Raw genomic sequence first — 15,941 nt, 5'->3', positions numbered from 1 at the left:
TTAGCAACTGGATATAAGAATAAGGAGCTATAGGGTTATAGTGGGCTACATGGTGAGCTCTGGAGCATACAGTCAGCAGTTCAAAACCACCAGCTGCTCCACAGGAGAAAGATGAGGCTTATCACTCCCATCAAGGTTTATGGTGTTGGATACTTACAGGGGCAGCACTAACCTGTCCTAGAGATTCGGAGTGGCCATGCTGGCAGTGGGTTTGATTTTTGGTTTTGCTATTAGAATATGGACTGTGTGGTTTAGAAATTAATCAGTTTATGTGAGGAATAAATCCTACTCAAGCTGTGTGTATGGTGTGTGTCCATCAAAAAGGAGATGCAAGTGTTACCTCCTCCTGCTCTGTGGGCTATGACTACCTCAGAGGCAGAGTAAATAACTGACTCGTGTAAACCCGTCTCTGGGATATCCATGCTCTTCCTCTTTGGTCCTTTTGCCAAAAAATAACCCTGTGCATTTTGTCCCATGACATCTTCCGTGGAGGCATCTCCCCGCCTTGAAATGCAAAGCCACAGTGCTTATGCTCTGATAAACTGCACAGTGAGGGACAAATATGTAATTAGCGTACCTCCACCAAGAGGGAGAAAAACAATTGGATCCTCCAGGCAGCACTGAAGTCATATGAATCTCCCTGAGCTCCCTCTCCCTCCATTTTCCCGAGGAGAAGGGGCTATGATGTCGAGCTTATCAAAATGAGCTAATTACTGCGCATGTCTACCCTGCTGCGTGATCTCTCAAGCCCAGCGCAGCGGGCTCTGTGCACCCCCTCTCCTGCCGTGTCACCGCACCTACTGATATGAGATGGTGCCGGGCCGTGACTGACAGCAAGCGTAAGAGAGATGGGAGGAAAGGTGGGAACAGGAAGAGCGACATCCACTGCGACACATTAGCGACATGTGTTAGCTAGCCATGGTCATTTGGTACCGTTTAATCGCCTGAGCAAGGCGATGATGTCCTCTGGCTTCTAATTTGTAAAACATACCACTTCTATTGATTAGAGACTAATCCATAATTATTTGCTCTCCTGAGAAATGTCACACTGCCTACGCTGACCACTTGGTCTTTGCTAGGAAAATCTTTCTTCTGAAATCACTTGCAAGTCTGGACATCTAGTCCATGGTCAGTGCAACCACATGAAGACATGGCAGTGACTGCTGAAAGTGGATGGGGGGAACAGAACGATTTTAAAACCTGGTTACTCTCGAGTCCATGCTGACTCAGGATGGCCTCAGGAGTCACAGCAGAGAACTGAGCTCTCTCTCGGTGGGGGTTTGGGGGGGGTCTGAGCTGAGATCCTGATGGGGAAAGCTCACCACGTCTTCTCTCTGTGGCACTGTTGGGGCGCCACCCTTTCTCTTTCCAGCGGAGTGCAAGCTGCACCCCCCCAGGGAACTTTCTACCTGTGATCTGTGACATGTGAATCATCTCAGGCCCCTGATTCCCCACCCAAAAAGTGACCCAGACCTAGTTTGTGTTGAAAAATCATCATAGGAGAGAGAAAAGAGAAATTAATTGGGAGGAGGAGTAGATAATGGGTAATACATGAGCAGTGCTGCAAGGGAGACAGCAAGCCTGAACTCTCACCAGGAATAGTGAGTAACCTTATGGACAGAAGAAAACAAGACACATGGGAAGAAATATCATGCAACCAAATGGCTCAACTTATTTCATTGACAAGCAATTAATTAGCACCTACTCAGGAGCCCTGGTGGTGCACTGGTTACACATTGGGCTGCGATCCACGCGGGCATTCAAAGCCACCAGCCCTGCTCCATGGGCGACAGACCGCACTTTCCACTCCCATAAATGGGATGGTTATGAGCCAGCATTGACTCGATGGCAGTGAGATGGAGTGGCAAAGCCCCAGCCCTGGTGGCACAGAGGATAAAGTGCTCAGCTGTTAACTGGAAGGTGGGCACTTCCAACATAGCAGCTGCTCCACTGGAGGGCGGCATGGCAGTCTCCTCAGCTTTGGAGACTCCCTCCATGGGAACATTTTACACCGTCTCCTATGAGTTGGTCTGCTAACTGCAAGGTCGGTGGTTCGTGCTCTGTAAGAGAAAGAGGAGGCCAGTTGTCCCAGCAAAGATTGACACAGCTTGAGAAAACCCAGAGAGGGTCACTGGGTGCAGAAGGTATTGTTTTTGCCACAGGGTCATTGTGATTGCTGCCTGGTTGGCAGTGCCTCAAGGTTTGAAGTTCAAATCCACCAGCTGTCCCTCAGGAAAAAGAGGAGGCTCTCTACTCCCTTCAAGATGTACAAAGCCTTGGAAATGCTATACGAGGCCACTGTGAGTCAGGCTGGCTGGCAGTGCATTCAGTTTTGACTATAGGGGTTCTAGGACTGCGTTAGGCCCATAGTGACAGCACTCACTATTCTGGTATTAGAGGCAAAACTTCCTGCTAAGGGTAACAGAGAAATCAAAGATTTTTTTTTTTTTAAAAACCTCCTTCCCTCTAAAAAGGCTTTGAAGGATATTTTCTATAAATCAATTTTACTAGAAATTATTCAACTCTGTTTCTAGTAAAAAAAGTATTTTTCAATATTTAGTTTATGGATAATTTTACTTTCCCCCTTAAGCAAAAATGTAATGAATTTACTCTGCCTAGAAATCAATACCATATATGAGTTTGGTTCCATTTAAGGCTATTGATTATACTGTGGTAAAATTAATTCCTTGTCAAAATCTAATAAAACTTAATCAATAAATGTTATTAATAGCTTCATCATATATTTATATAATTAAAGATTAAAGATGTACTGACCAGATTTTTAATAATATTATATTGTACTTGCTATTTGACTATTAGTTCTCACGTTGAATACATGTTTTCTACTTAATATGGCCATACATTAAAATTGCTTGATGTCAACTCATATTTCTAATAACATATATAGAATATATATCAAGAAAGGCTACTGTACTTGATTGTATTAAATAAGATATTTTTATTTACAAGTATATGAAACATGTGGCCTATGTGTGTGTACATACATACACATATATATATGTATAACATATTGAGCATTTATTTTTTAAAGCTGTTATTGAGCCCTTCTTAAAAATGTTTTTAGGGATTTTGTCTCTTTTTAAAGGAAACTCATTTGAGAAACAGGTGACTTATAGGAAATGATATGGGCAAATAGTAAAAAAAGAATCTCTTCTACTCTAAGAGATGAGTTCCAATGTTGAGGAGAACAAGGAAGAGAACAAGAAGTGAGACAGCCTGCAGGTCCAGCGCTTCTGGAGAAGGATGGCCAGTGACAAATTCCAGATTGCATCATGGCTTCAGAGCATTTATCAACACGGACATCTGAAAATTGCATAATATACAAATTCTTTAATGAGATTTGGTGGAGACGTCAAGGAAAGGATAGAAACAGCTCTCTTATTCCTCAGTGAGGCAACCGACCGGTAAGGGACATCAATGAGCAAGTTCAAAGACTGGTGCTTACATACTGAAGTCTGGAGAAAGCTTAGCCAATAGCCCACTTGGATTGACTCAGATTTAGCCTTAAAAAAAAGGTCGTGTCTGATGTGAAAGTCACTTGTCACCACAAACTTGTTTCTAAATCACAATGCACAGTAGATGATCATCTCATTCCAAATAGAAAGCATGTAATCAGCATCTTTCTCCTTCACTCCCTCTTGATCTCTTCTCTCTCCTACCAGTGTCCCAGAAGCACATCTACCAGAAGAGTCCAGACTTTTAAAATCTCCGTTAAAGACTGTGAGGTGGGGAGGAGGCGGGCTAATTTGAAAGATCCTTGGCATATGCATACCTAGACAGAGTAACCACACTTACAGCTGGATCAATCTTCCTTTAGTTAAAACCATTGATAGCATCAGATATGTATACAAAGAGCATAATCTACTATGTACTGGCATCTCAGAGTGGAGGGCATAGCATCTGTGTCCTCCTGGCATGAATAAAATAAAACATAAGGAAAAACCCTGAACGTGAAAAGACGAGAGGGGAGCATATAAACTATAATCAACAGATGCATACTTTGCTTTTGGACATAAATATTTGTGTATTTCTCTTTGCCATGTACTTACAAACAATAGAGAACAAGTCAGATTATATCACTTCTATGATTCCAAGACGGGAGAATTTTTCCTACTGTTAATCAGTTGGGTTATGAGGTTTTGCTGAGACATTGTATGATGTCACTGAGGTAGGGGTCTGAGAAGAGAAGTGGTGAGTTTTCCCAGAGCCACTGTTTATTGACACCATACAGATGGTCTTTAAAAGAGAGAACAACAGAGTCATCCTCAGTGTCAGCTTGCACCCCACCTTCATTCCTCCTCACTTTAGCTAAAATGATCTAAAAAGGCAATTGGAGCATATTCCGCTCATAATTCCTCTTCTACATTAATATGAATACATTATCAAAAACAAACTCAAATTCACTGCCATCCAGTTGATGGTGACTCATAGTGGCCTATAAGATGGTAGAACTGTCCCTGTGGGTTCCTGAGACCGTAACTATGTATGGGAGTAGAAAGCCCAATCTTTCTCCCATAAACACATGATAAATGAGCCGATTTAATGTTATAGCCATATTGAAACATTTAGAGCTAAAATATAGATCTAGTTTAGAGAAAAGCAATAGGAAGGCAGAATGAAATTATTTCTCTTTATATTAAAAAATCCATGGCACAGGATCTACACAGTGGCAGACGCCAAGACACGTTAGAGCAGATCGTTGAAGTGAAACTTTTTTTTAAGAAAACTTTAGATATCCTACTTCCTACCCTCCCTCTTCAAAATGCCATGAGAGCCTACTTCTTAGTAGAATAGAATAACTAAGTTCTTAAAACTCATTTGCGTTGTAAATGCAGAATGGCTCCGCCACTATGGGAAAGAGTCTGTCGGGCACTTAATGAAGGTGAACCCTGGCCTCCGTTTGTGATCCAGCAATTGAATGTTTGGCATTAACTGAAATGAGAGGAACATATGTCCATGCAGAATACTTCTCACAAATGTTTAGAGCAGCCTTGGTGGCACTGCTGGGTAAGATTTGGACTGCTTTCAGCAAGGTCAGCTGTTCAAACACACCAGCTGCTGCAAAAGAGAAAAATGAGGCTGCCTGGCCCTGTAAAGAATGGAAACCCATTATATATTCACCGTGAGTCTGACTCAGCTCAATCACAGTAGATTTAGTTGGGTTTTTAATTAGAATTACCCTAAATTAGAAACAACCAAGTTACCTTGCATGTCTATCTTGGACGACATTGCACCATGCTGCTCCTTAGAAGGGAGGATGGTCACACTTCATCTCACATATTTTGGACGTCTTCTCAGGAGAAAATGGGCCCCGAATAGAGAGTCAGTGAAAAAGAGGGAGACCCTCAACTAGTTGGCTTGATGCAACGGCTACAAAACTGGCCAAGCAAAGTGTTGTTCTGTTATCCTGAGCACTGCGATGAGTTGGCACCAACTCAAAGGGACCTACCTACAGCAAAGTTCTTTTCCATACTGAACCAGTTCACCAACTGCAGTTCGCCAGCACAAGGAAGCATTTTTCAGTGACATAAAGAACAAGGTGGTGTAGTGGTTATGTGTTGGGCTGCTTGCTAGCATCAGGTCAGCAATCCAAAACTACCAGCTGCATCATGGGAGACAAGGAACGCTTTCCACTCCTCTCAAGAGTTACCGTCTCAGAAGCTCCCAGGGGCAGTTCTACTCTGTTTCATAGAGTCACTGTGAGCTGGCACTGATCTGATGGCAGTGAGTGCGTGTGTGAGTGAGTGAGTAGCAAAAGGAACAGTACTATAAGCATGAAAAAGTATGAGATCCTGGAAAAGGCAAAACTATGGGACTAGAAAGCCCTGTCAGTTGTTCCAGGTATTTTTAGTGAAGGTAGGCGAAGGAATGACGAATTCGAACCCCAGACATCTTTCGGGCAGTGAAACTGTTCTATGGTACTCAAATGGTGGACGCGTGATATTACCTACTCATAGGCATTCAAACCCATGGATGTTGTTCCTGATGGGAAGAGGGCATTGAGTCACACCTGATGGACCGATGGTGACCCCACATGTGGAACTCGGGATGGATTTGAACCATTTGGCTGAGTAGTAGAGTACTAAACCACGTGTGCCACCCAGAACAAGACAATGCATCGGACGTTATCACATGGGCCTCTATTTTTAACTATCCATTTTAATTAATGATAATGTGTGAATACGTCTGCATCAATTATCACAAATTTCCGGCGCCAATGCAGGATGTAATAAGAAGAACGGTGTCCGTGGAGAAGAGGCTGTATATGGGAACGCCGTCCTTTCTCGAAAGGTTTTAGGTCTATCAAAAAACTACTCTAGAGTATTCAAAAACAAGGTAAAAATACACACCTACCAGATGTTTTAAATATCCCACTCCTAGGTATTTTCCCAAGAGCGATAAAAGCATTTGTTCAAGCAGACAAACAAATACTGCTTGTGTATGTGATAATTGCTTCACTGTTGATTGATCAAGCTGAATTCCCTTCCGATCCTCAAGCTGGCTGTGAATGTCGAGTGTCACTGAATGCCATGACCAAGAGTGCCTCCACCTTCATTCCCCCAATTTCCCGATGGAGCTTGGCTACCATGTGTTTGTTATCCCGCTGGTCACTTCTCTTTTTCTTTCGGATTTTTAAAAAGCAATTCTATTAGCATATAATTCAGATAGCATTCAATTCAACAGGTCAAGAATAGCACTATCTTGACTTAACCCTGGATGCATACTAGCATACACTCTTTGTTCAAGGAATAGAGAATATTGTCCTTGTAGAAAAGTCTGAAAGAGACTATTGTTAGTTTACAAAGAAAAAAAAGTTAAACCTGGACTTTGTGTAACAGGGTGTTTTTTTATATTACTATTATTACCCAAACTTTACATCTTCTGCTTTGCCTTGAAATCAACCCTTACAGTGGGGAACAATAAGAGTAAATATAAGATATTAGTACCTTTTATCATAGATATGACTATGGAAGCATTTTTATTCATTTTCAGCTTTGTTATACTTATTTGTATACTTGTTTCAAATTTCTTAGAAAATATTCCTAGATTTAACATGTAATCTCTTAAGTTGTCCTACATCTATAAACTGAATGAAGAATTGCAAATTTAAAATATATATACTGGAGCAACAATCAAATAAGTAAGTTTCCATTTGAAATACTTTAGATACCATAGCAGCCATATTTAGTCATGTGATTGACTCAAAAATAAAACCCCAGAAAACGACCAGGACAGTGAATATTCCAAAAGAAGTGGCATCCCATGGATCTACTAGAAGCAGATTTAATTTACATGCTTGCTATTTACATGGGGGACTTCTATTTTAATCTTTTTTCCTCGACGCAGTATAAATGAGTTTTGCCAAGTGCTGAATAATTTACCAAGAATGTCATGAAATGCTGGCTTTTTCTGCCGGGGATTCTACGTAAGATTGTTCTCAGTGAACTGCAGAGCAGTGGTGCGTTTGAAATCCATTGACCCCTTCAGTTCCTTTAGCTGTGTGGCTGCTTCTAAAGCCACGTATCCCTCCCAGCCTAATAGTGACGAAGTCACTGCGGCTGGGTGACGGCCCTGACATCAGGTTAATGAGTTTCTGGGACAAGAGCGGTAGGCTCCTGATGGCTTTTACCTTCTGCTAAAGTAGAGGAATGTTTAGTAGGAGGAGGAGTCTCTTGCAGTCACATATTTATGCAACAATACTGCTGCTCTTTGTCCTGCCTTCACGAGGCTGGTGTAGGTTCCTCTCTTTTTTAGCCTTGGCATTTATTTTACATTGTCTTTTACTAGAGAACACATTTTTTGTTCTCTTACTTTCTAACTTTTGAAAAATACATCCAAGATTTCATGGTTTTTGTTTTCATTTAACACACTTTTCTAGAACAATAATGATGGTTTTCCCTTTTTTAAATTTTGTATTTTAAAAGTTAGGAGTCCAGCTATCTGATTTGTAATCTAAAGATAGAGCTGTGTGCCTGCCAAGTTACTATTTCTATGCTTTTCATTTTATTTAAGGATTTACTTTTGTTTTGCTTAGCTTTTTCATTCAATGCCCTGTCTTAAAAATGTTCTGTCAGTCTGTAAATAACTAACCTTCCCCCATTCTTTATTATCTGCAGAAATTATTAAATTCTACTGTTGTCCTCAATGAGATACTTAGAGTGAAAAGCTAAGCGATGGGACCTCTTGAGTAAGCTCCTCTCTGTTCATCCAACCACATTCTGTCTCAACCTCATTTCCCTCAGCCCTAATAATTGTATTAGAATTATCGTGAAGCTAATGTAAAAGAGTACCTTGAATTGTTGAGGTGTAATGAGACTTCTTATGGTCATTGCCTTTGTTATCTAGTGTTACTTTTAAGAGTTTTAATACATGGGAATATATTCTCTCACAGTTTAAGAGGACAGACATTCAAATTCAGGGTACCGGCCCTAGGGGAAGTCTTTTACTCACTGAATGTTCTGGGGGATGGTATTTTTCTTCTTTTAAAAATCTGTGGGCTGGCCTCCTTTGAGATGTTTCCCTGGGTATAGGAGATTCTCAGCACGGAGACCTTGGGTCCAAAAGCGAGGCTTCACTCCCAGCTCTTCTTTCTTAGTGATAGGCCCCCCACTTCCAGATTGATTCTCTCTTCCTGTTTCTCTTAAAAGCGTTGGTGTGGGCCATGCCTCGGGAAAACACCTTTTACATTGGTCCAGGACTCTGACCAGAGAAAGGATGTTGCATCCAGTCAAATTGAAATATAATTCTGAGGGACACACTTCAATTCATGAGAGTCACTATAATCATTATCATTTAAACGAGCAAACTGGGCAGGGGAGATAAGATCAATAATGTGGTTCTTTAATTGATAGTAGATCATTAATTATGTTTATAAATTTAAAGACCATTCTTAGCAAAGTAAAATGCTGAAATGTTAACACAGGAAGTTGAGATAAATGATCTTACCTGAATTTAATTACATTTATTAGTGTTAAGTGCATTACTGAACTCCCATGAACCAAACTTTTTCTGCCTTTGAAATCAGAACAATTGTGTTTCTACCAACTTTGTATGGTTGGCCGTGAATGAAATCAGGTGATAAATGAAAAGTCATCGAGGTAAACTGTAAATTTCAATGACATTCTTTAGACTCATTCTCATTGTTATTGATAAGTGACAATATGAGGTTTTTCTCTTTTGCATTTATGTTTTATCAAACAAATTGTCCTTTTCATTCTTTTGAACAATGAAGGAGTAATCACTTATATTGTATAATTAGGAAAATTACTCAGTCTTGCTCTCCATTACAATAGCACCTTCATAAGAGTGGTCTATTCTGATTTATTCAAAACTCCTTAATTATTGTTTTAAGAAATAGAGTAACAAGTAACTGAAAATGTGAGTGATTCAAAATAGTAGTATTAGCTTTCTTGGCAGTTTATTTTTCCAAAATAAACTCTAAAACATAAGCGTTAAACACAATATCATTGAATCCAAGTAGCTCTTCCAGCAGTGCGTTGGTGTCAGTGTATTGTTTCCCATTGACTCTATTTTGAGCTCCTAGGGGCCCTCTATGCCAGAATGCAAGTGCCCAATCGTGTTTCTTAGGCTGTCGATCTTTATAGGAGCAAGTCATCAGTTGGCTTCTGAATGCAAACTTCAGGATTAGTAGCCAAGCACTGAACCATGGTACCAGCCATGCTCCATGTGCCCACAACTACTGTAGGAAGAATGCATCAAGATGCAAATGCTGGCTTAGGCTTGATCCTTTGCCAATGGCTCACTCTTACATACCAGTGCAGTGGGCCATGCCCCAATTTTCACCTCCACAAAATTAAAAATGACTAGAGAGCATACACTCTAGTTGAAACACTGAAGCTACATTTGCTAACATCAAGTACCTATAATGTTCATCAAGCATTGCACTGATTTATTCATTTAATCAAACAAGACAGGGACCTGAGTTCCATGTCTAAGATCCTACCATTTACATTTGCTACCCTGAAAGTGTCCCTTCTATCTACATCTGCCTGGTGTATGAGACCACACTACAAAAAGCTCTCACATAGGGTGGGCATTGGAGGAATTGTATGGTACAGTGAAATGTCTCAGATGTAGACCAGGTTCAAATTCCAGCTTTTGCTGCCAGCAAGGGGACTTGGAAACATAGTATGAAACTCTGCAAATGTTAGCTTTCTTATTTGCACAAGAATGAGTATACTGTCCAAGGAAGTTGTGCATTAAATGCAACAATGTACATAAAGCATTATAACAACCCTCGGCTCAGTAATTCAGAACTTTGATCATTTCCATGAGGTGACAGACAGATAATCATTACTGAAGTGGGTGCACTGTATGTAACAGCATTGTAAAGCTGCAGTAGCGTTCATGCCACTTTGTTAACTCAACTCAGAAGCATATTCACTTCCTAGATCACGAGGTCACCTGTCTCCTTGGTGCGGGGCAGCTGTAGAATGACTGCTTCACTATTCAGGCATCTGGAAATAAAGTTTTTCCGTCATTTGGTAATCCATTTATGCCAACTTGTTTTTAAGATGGTGATGCTTTACCATAACACCTGGTGGATAAATATTAAATGATGGATTAATGTAGATTCTAATGAAGGCAAAAAGTGTCTCAATCAAAATCAAGTGCCTTCACCATTCCCATCGAGTGAGTGAAATAGCTAAGATATAGAGAGGATTTTCTATGCATGGATTTTTCATTTAATCTGCTCAACAATCATCTATGAGAGAGACAGGTTTATTCTGTTATCGCCACACATACAAATTCAGAAATGGGAAAGAGAAAATAAATATATCAGTGAATGTGATACAGCCTCTAAATACTGAGAAACAGGAATGTCCGTTCCTAGAGTGGAAGACTTTGTTATTATTATTTCTCATAATAATTTTACTGAGAATCAGATACTCTCTGATAGGTTTTGTGTTAATATAACTGGGCCAGAATCCTCAGCCATTTGGTAGGGAGGCCTCCTCCATAATTTGACCTAACATCATATAAACAACTCCATGATAGCTTTGCTGTGAGCAGCCACACTGTTGTGGGAAATTTAGGTTGGAAGGCAATCCTTCTTCACATCAGAGCCAGACGATGTTTCTTTGGAGTGTGGCCTACGTCTTATATATAAATAAATTCTGTGGCAAATTTTCTCCTTCCCGCTGGCCTGGACCCGACATCAGGCTTCTTGGAACTTGGATTGGTGGCCCGCCATGTTGCTCGCCAGCCCTCTGAGCTGTTACGGGTGGCTTGCTATGTTGCCTGCTGACCTTTCATTGACTCTGTTCTGCCTCCATCAATCTGTGATCTTTCTGTTCCTGTTTCATCTTCTTCCTTCCTCTTTTGTCAGTCGCAGCCGCTGTGTGAACTAAGAAGGTCATCTAGCTTATTTAGCATCGGACTTCAGGGCCGATGGTGAACCGGGCTTGCCCAGTCTGTGAGCCACTCTTGTGATATGGATGTCTTTCTTATACGTATGTAAATGTCACCGGTTTGACTCCTCGAGGGGACCCAACCTAGTACAGGGACTGTGTTTTTACAAAAACAGGATCTAGCTCTTCATGAGTTCGGTTTTTAGAAATCTGTTTTCAGTTTTATTTGTAGTCAAAAGAGTACATTGACCGCAAATGGTCAGAATCAAGAGAAAAACAAGGTACAATGTAATTTGAATTTTAGACTTTCAATTCATGCAAAAGTCCTACAGGTGCATCTAACGCATAAGGGATGTCAATTTGTAATCCAGTGTTGGGTTCTTAGGAATTAGTATTAAATCATTGTCAATGTCACTACAATCATTGGTGGGTATTTCTTAAACATCTGTGGACACATATTGTGTATTTACAAAAATTGAGTGCAGCCAGGATGTGTTCATTTATTTACCTAATAAAAAATAAAGCCTGTTTAGGTAATTTTGACTGATGAAAGTCATATACAAAACATTTCTGGGTTTCAAACATAATAAAGCCTCTTTGTCTATTTGAAAATCTGGAAACTTGAAAAGACATTAGAGGCCTTCCACACCTGGTCGCATATGTGTCTGTTGTGGATAGCATACCAAAACAGAAACCTGAGAGGCAAAATGAGGGGCTGTCCTCTGAAGTTTTAGTGTGTTTTGTTTGTTTGTTTTGCTTTTTGCATGATTAACTGAAAAAAAAGAAAAGAAATGGAGTCAGGACTCTATGATATGGCTCCCTCCTTAGAGCAGGCTCGTTCAAACGCAGTCCAGGAAACTTTCCGTGGCTTCTCTCCAACAGTTTGGTTTGTTTGGAGTTCCCGAGTCTACACTTAGGGTGATGGGCTAATTTCCAAAAGGTTGGAAGTTCAAAACCACGCAGAAGGACCTTGGACAAAAGACTTGGCCATCTACTTTTGAAGAGTCCAGTCACTGGAAACTCCACCAAGCACAGATCTGTGCTGACCAGGAAGTGATCACTCTGAGTCCCTGCCAGCTCAGCCACTCTGGTTTGATGTATGCATATACGAACATTTGCCCGCACGGTTTTAAAATGATAGCCAGAAAGTTTTCACCCACGAATTTATTTTACAGCATGGTACTTAGCAACCACCACATACCTCCCCTCCACAGTCTCCAGGGATCTGAACACATCAGGAGGAGTCACGTATGTTTCTGTTCCTGGGATTATCCTTGCAGCTAGGCCTCCGGAATGACCTGTCCTGAGGACCAGTCCATGCAGTGTATTGATTCCGGTGGTCTTACCAGAAGGGACTGGAAGCTTTGGGTTCTTCCTCTCTCTGTTCTTATCATGCACCCAAGAGAGAATTCATCTGTCAGATAAAAGGCTTCGACAGAGCAAGTGAGTTTATTAAGAGTGCTTTCAGCATGGATCATGCAGATGGGCATCCTCGTTAGTCTGGGGGGAGGAAATACAAGATTTGTATCCTGCTGACGGAGGGTTGCCTGGCTTTTGGTAGCATACCTCTCACGTTACACAGGCACCACAAATTCCAAGCTCTGTCCTTGTGGTTTGGACAGGGACCCAAAGGTCCATGCATTATGTGTAGGGTGGTCAAATTACCCTGTCCGTCGCAGCCCATGTCCTCTTCCTTTCCCCTTTCCTTTGGGAAATTACTGAGGAGGAAATGTCTCCTCTGCTGGCTACCTCATTTTGGGTTGGGGGCCTATGGACAGGGACCTGTGCCATCGCCGTGTGCGGCCTCCCTTCCTTTGTGCCCTTTGCCCTCCTTGCCTGGGGTCTGTCCACTTAGAAGTGGTGGCCCTCATGGATAGTATATTTTAAAGTAAAGATTCTCAAAAACAAAAGTTTGCCTTAAAAAAAAAATGTCTTACCCTCACTGGTTGAAACTCTTATCAAACAGAAACTTTTAGATAAAATAGGCCAGTAGCCAATCTCACCTTTCGTTCCCACATTGTCTCAAAGTGGGGATATATGGGTGAAGAAAAGTAGGTCATTACAATGTGCTATTTTTACTATGAAGAAGACCAAAAAGGAGAAAGAGAAGGGGGAAAATATATCTTCTCTAAATCTAATTTAATTAAAACATTTCTAAGATAGAAAGGAAATGTTAGTACCTAGGTTTTACTTTATTTCTATTCTTTTTCAAATTAAACCTTATTATTTTACATTTAAAAAAAGGAAATCACTTTCTCAAAAGCTTCCAAAAGTTGGAATGAACTTCTCAGCTAATATAAGACTTTTATCTTGTGCGTTCAGCAATGTCGTTTTGGTGAAAGCCGCGCTTTGACTTAGCTCATCTTTGCTTTGGCTTGCTTTCTTTAGGCCCCAATGCGGTTACTTAAATTGTTTTATAATCAAAGATCTACAAAGGCTTTATTGACTTGTGTGCACTATTAGCAACTTCCATTTAAATGAGAAGGGTGTTATGGAATTCTTTTGTTTGTCTTGCTGTACTTATCAAGAATTCTAGCGCCATTTTAAGAACTATTTGAGAATTGTAAGAGTGAACTGCCTACCTTCTGGGATTCTTGATAATTTATCTCAATTTTCAAAACCAAGAGCTGTGCACAAGGACGATGTTTAGACTGTGCCATACACTCAGTTGGGTGTAAAGAATAGAGGGCCTAGGGATTAGCACTCATGTCTTTTGGTCTCACGCTGCAGTAGTCTTTACCAAGCCAATTGCCAAATATTTAAATTCCTAACATTTCTCATGGTTTCAAAATTCATAAAATACTACGTGTCACCTTGGCACAGATTGTTCTACACAGTTCATTTAGCCCAAACCAAAAAATCAAACTCACTTTTATTATGTCAGTTACAACCAATAGTGACTCTATAGGGCAGTGCCCTGTGGAGTTTATGAAATGTTGAAACCTGCAAAGGGCAGGTAGCTTCATCTTTCTCCTACAGAGCAACAGGGGGTTTGAACTACAGACCTTGTGCTTAGCAGCTTAATGTGCAGCCCACTATATCGCCAGTGCTCTTTTCTTATGACCAACCTTTGTCCATATCTGATATGTTTTCATCTTTTGTTTTCCACATCTTGTTAACTAAAGATGGTTTGGGTTTTAAATGTATTATTACATAACAAAGAATGCCACAGTGTTAACCTGGAAATCATAGCAAACTAACATGCCCCCAGAGTGTGATTTGTTGAGAGACCAGGCTGGAATCCCAGGCACGCCCCAATACTGGAATTTAGCAAGGAATTCCAGCAAGAGGAAAATCACAGCCACAGTTCCGGAGGATAAAAGATGCAGGAAAGCAGTATTCGTTCACCTGGCTTTTCAAGGGTGATTCATTCACCCTGTGCCACTGCTGAAGTGAAACCATTTTTATTGATTTGCAGATTAAGAATCTATTTAAAAAGTAATAAATCAATGCATCTTGTCAAGCTCACCCCCAGCATGTTCAGAAGCCTGAAAGCAATCACTGCTGTTTGAGGAGCGCTTACTTAACGGGTGCTTCTTATAATGATAGAGTAAACGATAGTTCATAATGAAGGCACTGTGAATTGAACAGCCTGGTGAAAAGTCAAAAGATTGAGCTGGCATAAATCAACCCGAGAATCCAGAAGCCTGCAGGTGGGATGACTGATGAACATAGAGTTTATCCATCCTAATTATCATTGCCTTTGAAAGTCAAAGAGGAGGACACCTCTGTCCCCACACATGGACCTCTTGTTCATAATGGCAGCTTCTGATATGTTATAAAGAGTAGGTTCAATTAAAAAAACAACAACAAGGCTATCTGGCAACTGGCTGTGTTTATTAAAAGATAGACCATACTCACAGATCAAGGTGTTTTTAAATAATGATATTTGAATTTGGCCTACCTATGTGAAAGGAAATCATAATGTTACTGCCATCATTTAAATCCATCGACTACAAAAAACACCAAAATCATATCTTAAATCTGGACCAACTTGTAAGTAAAGAAAAGAGACAATAGAACATTACTTCAGCAAACTCAGATGATCTCTTGGAACTTTACAATCTTATTCATCAACCTTATTTGATTTTATCAAATATCATGCTAAATCTCAGTATCAGAAGTATGTACATTGCCCCTAGCTTATGAGCCACACACAGAATATGTCATATCTATATATTTGGGTTATGGCTAACTTCCTTTTTTTTATCATTTTATTGGGGGCTTGTACAATGCTTATCACAATCCATCCATCCATCCATCCATTGTGTCAATGGGTGTACATTTGTTGCCATCATCATTCTAAAAACGTTTACTTTCTACTTGAGCCCTTGGTATAATTTCCTCATATTTCCCCCCCTCCCCACCACCCCCTCCCTCATGAACCCTTGATAATTTATAAATTATTATTTTGTCATATTTTACACTGTGTGATGTCTCCCTTCACCCACTTTTCTGTGATCCATTTCCCAGGAAGAAGGTTATATGGAGATCCTTGTCATCGGTTCCCCCTTTCTCCCCCACCTTCCCTCCACCCTCCCCGTATTG

Source organism: Echinops telfairi, unplaced genomic scaffold (assembly GCF_000313985.2).
Source record: "Echinops telfairi isolate 266 unplaced genomic scaffold, ASM31398v2 ScPeMD7_25;HRSCAF=90, whole genome shotgun sequence".
Classification (NCBI taxonomy): Eukaryota; Metazoa; Chordata; class Mammalia; order Afrosoricida; family Tenrecidae; genus Echinops; species Echinops telfairi.
This window is presented reverse-complemented; position numbering follows the sequence as displayed.